This window comes from Cicer arietinum, chromosome 7 (assembly GCF_000331145.2).
Source record: "Cicer arietinum cultivar CDC Frontier isolate Library 1 chromosome 7, Cicar.CDCFrontier_v2.0, whole genome shotgun sequence".
Taxonomy (NCBI): domain Eukaryota; kingdom Viridiplantae; phylum Streptophyta; class Magnoliopsida; order Fabales; family Fabaceae; genus Cicer; species Cicer arietinum.
In genome coordinates, this window is record NC_021166.2 from 32538312 (window position 1) to 32542464 (window position 4153).

At 31.5% G+C, this 4153-nt stretch overlaps 1 long non-coding RNA gene across 3 annotated transcripts; it reads left to right on the forward strand.

Annotated features, from left to right (window-relative positions):
* The first annotated feature begins 1576 nt into the window (after nt 1-1576).
* LOC105851314 (uncharacterized) lies at nt 1577-3641 on the forward strand. 3 transcript variants are annotated; one of them, XR_001143051.3, is made up of 4 exons: nt 1577-1755; nt 3061-3189; nt 3302-3402; nt 3472-3641. It is a non-coding gene; the product is annotated as an uncharacterized lncRNA (long non-coding RNA). The 3 variants fall into 3 exon arrangements; XR_012161426.1 differs by lacking the exon at nt 1577-1755 and adding an exon at nt 2781-2972; XR_012161425.1 differs by lacking the exon at nt 1577-1755 and having other exon boundaries at nt 2781-3189.
* The last annotated feature ends 512 nt before the right edge of the window (nt 3642-4153 follow it).

Consider the following 4153-nt stretch of genomic DNA (forward strand, 5'->3'; position numbering starts at 1 on the left):
TTAACGTGGTTTTTCCGGTACCGCGAGTAATTTCGGTAAAATCTTCGCTCGCAACGCCGCTTCCAAATTAGTTCACTAGCACCGTAGTGTGGTGGTGAGCAACTTTCCCTTCTATCTCTTCGAGAAATGAGGTTTGAATCTAGAAGAAACGGAGGGGTTTGTGTTTGGATCTCAAAAACCGTTTTTCTTCGTTTTCGAATCAAAGAGGAAGGGTGGAGTTGCGAAAACCTTGATCTAACTCTCACCCAACCTTGGGTTACTAGTTTTGAAGAAAAGAAAGCGACGAAAATGGAAACGGGGGAAAGGAGAAAAATGGGTCACGGTTAGAGGAAGAAGATGAAGTTTGAAATTTTCCTTCCTTTCTTTTTCTTTCCTTTGTTTTTCCTTTCTTCCTTTTTCCTTCCTTCCTTTATATATTATTTTCTTTTCCTTTTCCTTCCTTCTAGTTTTCCTTTCTTTTTCCCCCCAAACAAACACATATAAACATAAATATATATTTACATATATATATTACTTACTTTTAATAAATATCTCCAAAATATTATTACTTTGGCTTAAAAGCCTCCGAGCCAAAATCCAAAATACACCAAAAATACATAAATGGTACTTTAAAATTACGGGTCTTACAAGGGCTACGTCACCAATACTACCCCAAGTTTTGGACTTCACATAATGCACTAGTTCAATTAATACCAAGGCATTATCCAAGCTTGACCGACCTGGCACAAAAGCAGATTGTGATTAAGATATGTACAAAGAAAAATATAAAAAATGAGGGGTTTGAATTGTGTTTTATTTCAAAATACTAAATTTAAATATTGTGATGATGAAAATAAGAATGAGTAAAACAATAGGCAAGGAGATAATGGAAGAAACACAAGCCAATTTATCTCGATTTACCACCAAACAGGAGGTACTTCCAATCCCTTCACGCAGTCATATATGGTCGACTAAGATCTTTTAGATGTCTACATAAAGTGGACACCTTAATTTATGAAATTAATGATTTATTTATGCCACTTGGTTGCATATAGTTAAAGGTATTGAAATACCACTCAAGTTATCACTACATCAAAATATAGATTTTATAACGCACATTTAACAACGCTTATTAAGTAAAAGAACTATTGTATTATGTTTTAAAAATACATGGAATCTTAGACAATGCTTTTTTGAAAAGCTATATCATATATGCATGTCTTTTACAGCGTTTTTTCAAAAGGCGTTGTCATAGGTACTAATTCTTATAATAACAAAGTCTTTGACAATGCTTTTTATAAAAATGTTGTCATAGGTATAATAACAACGTCTTTTAAAGTGTTTTTACTATAAGCGTTGTCATAGGATCATAACCATTTAAAAGCATTTTATAAAAAATATTGTTAAGCTCATAAGGTCTAGACCAGAGGAATTCTTCTTTTTTTTTTCTTTTACAACTAGGCTTTTCTTAATTTTTATAAAAGAAACTTTTTGTTGATTTTGTTTATATAACCTTTATATGTTTAGTAAAAAAGGGACAAACCTTCTTAATAACACTCATACTAAAATTTACTTCCAAATATCAGAATACCTTCTTTCAAACTATCCCCTTCAACTTTTGTCACTGAAAATCCATTTGAACCTTAAACGGAAAAAACCACCATCATCCATGACACAAATTGAACTTTCCGTGTGCTAAACTCTCTGACCTCTCAGATTCGACGTCATTCTCTCTCTATTGCTTGTTCTTTGTCTCAAAGGCATTCTACATCATAGGTAAAAACTTGATTTGCCATCGTGACATTCTCCTTCTTCATGGTTGTGTGTTATTTCTCCATTTACTTCTCATTAATTGATTAAAAAAAAAAACTAAAAACCTCAATTTTATTTTGAAACCCTAACTATTCCTCTGTGAAAAATATAATTTTCGAAAGTTGTGGTTAAAATTTGTTTTTCTCTTATCTTGTTGTGTTTCAAAAAGGTTTTTGTTAGAATTTGTGTTTCTCTTATCTTGTTGTGTTTAGGTTAAATAATATCATATATGGAATGATTCTTGCTATCAGAACAGATTAAAATCGATATCATGGTGATTTTCTGGTCTTGTTTTTCAAGTACTTGTATGCATGTTATCTTATTATCTTGATTTACCATGTAATACACACTCATTTTGCTATTTCTGCTTTATCAAGATTCGGTACATATAGTATGGCGATGAAACCCTCGATGGAGCTATTGATTCATTACTTTGTATTCAGTTACAGCAAAACTACACAAGGGTTTCAGTGGACATATAAAAGAAAATATACCAAAATGCAAACTGTGTACTTTTTTATTTTCTTAATTTTGTGCACGAATCGTTGTCATGTCCTTTAACAAGTTCTCACTTCTCAGTAAATGGATAGGATCATGTGTGTATGTTTCGCAGTATCTAATACATGTATAGCCTCTTACTATGCTATTGATTTATTCTTTAAAAAATAAAGTACTCATTTGTTTTGATGCATATAAAAGTAACAAGGACAGTTTCCTTTCTTAATATTTTCCCTTTTCAAATGTAAGAAGTCATCTTGCATGCGATTTATGCAATTATATAGGCATCTTGCGTATAGTTTATTAAATAGTAGCTTATTAGTGTATTGAATATGTTGTTTTGTTTTTGAAACATAGAGATATTGCTTAATTTTCCCCACTAATTAAGTAACATTCCCACACTAATATTAGTTTTTTTTTTTTGATGTGATTGAGTTCTGTTGATCATATATATTATTTGGAGGATTCCTCCTTCACAGTAATATTGTCATTTTCATCTATGTAACACTTCAGGTAGCTAAAATAACATGTTGAAATGATTGGACATTTAAAGGCCATAAACACGATTTTGTCGTTCCTTATAGCCTAGTACTTATATAATTGTCCTTATATATGGTTATGGCCTCTGAAGAAAGCAGCATGGGATTTTCTCCTGTGGAAGGGATTCTCTCTGTATTTTGCATGTATGATCTCTATTGAAAAGCAGGGATGTGATGTGTTATTTCATTCCTCATTGAAGATAACTTGATGTTAATTAACATGGAATTTCAGGTTGTTTTTCATGGAATATAAGTCAATCAGGAAGACCTCATACTTGATGGAAGTGAAGCACCACTCATAATCGATGTTGAAACTATACTGGTATCTGAGCAACTTGCTCCAGTGGCTATTCTAAACAAGGTTATATTTTTAAAGCTTGCATACTCTTTTAATTTTTTGCTATTACATTATGTTGGTGATTTCGAATACCTATGTGTTTAACATGTACCTCTAATGTATACGAAACATGCAGATTAGGGTTCCATATCAACCAATAGATTCTAAGATATATGCACTCTCAGCAGATCACGATAAACTTCCATCTGGAAAACAAATACTAGCATTGACTTTGACGTGAGTTTTGAATTTTATTTTCTGTCTTTTGTTACCTTTTCTCAGTTTTCTGATATTCTGATTTTGCAGCTACAAGGTTAAATTGGAAGATGGAGCGCAATTAAAACCTCCCATACTATTGCTAAATGACCGCATATATGACACTAAATTCGAGTACAATTTTATATGATTTCTAACTCAAATAAGATATGTTAATACGTAGATTCCTTTTATTTTGAAAAGGAGTAGGATAGTTTTCATTTTTGTAATTTTTTCAATCATATGAATAATATATTGCATGTAAGTTATGCTTGTATTTAGGCATGCTGACTTTTATATTGCGTACTATGCCATATTTTTAGTTGACTAAGAGAAATGCTAATGCAATGGTAGGCAGGAATTACTAGTAATATACAACCTATTGAACCATTGCGTATGTGGCAATCAATAACATATATGACTTCGTTTTATTTTCTCAATAATGGAAAGGCTAGTTGAACCTCATATGAGTCTTGTAAAGTCTTACGAGGGTGGAAGAGAGAGTCATGCTCATAAAAGTATTAGTTTTCATCTATAAACTATGTAAGACCCATAATTTTAAAGTATACTTTATGTATTTTTGTGTATTTTGGATATTGGCTCGGAGGCTTTTTAGCCAAAGTTATTAATATTTTGGAGTTTATATGATCAAAAAGATATTTTGATACCGATTAGAATTACTCGTCGATGAATAAATTAAATTAGCTGCGGTGAATCTTTTACGAAGAATTTA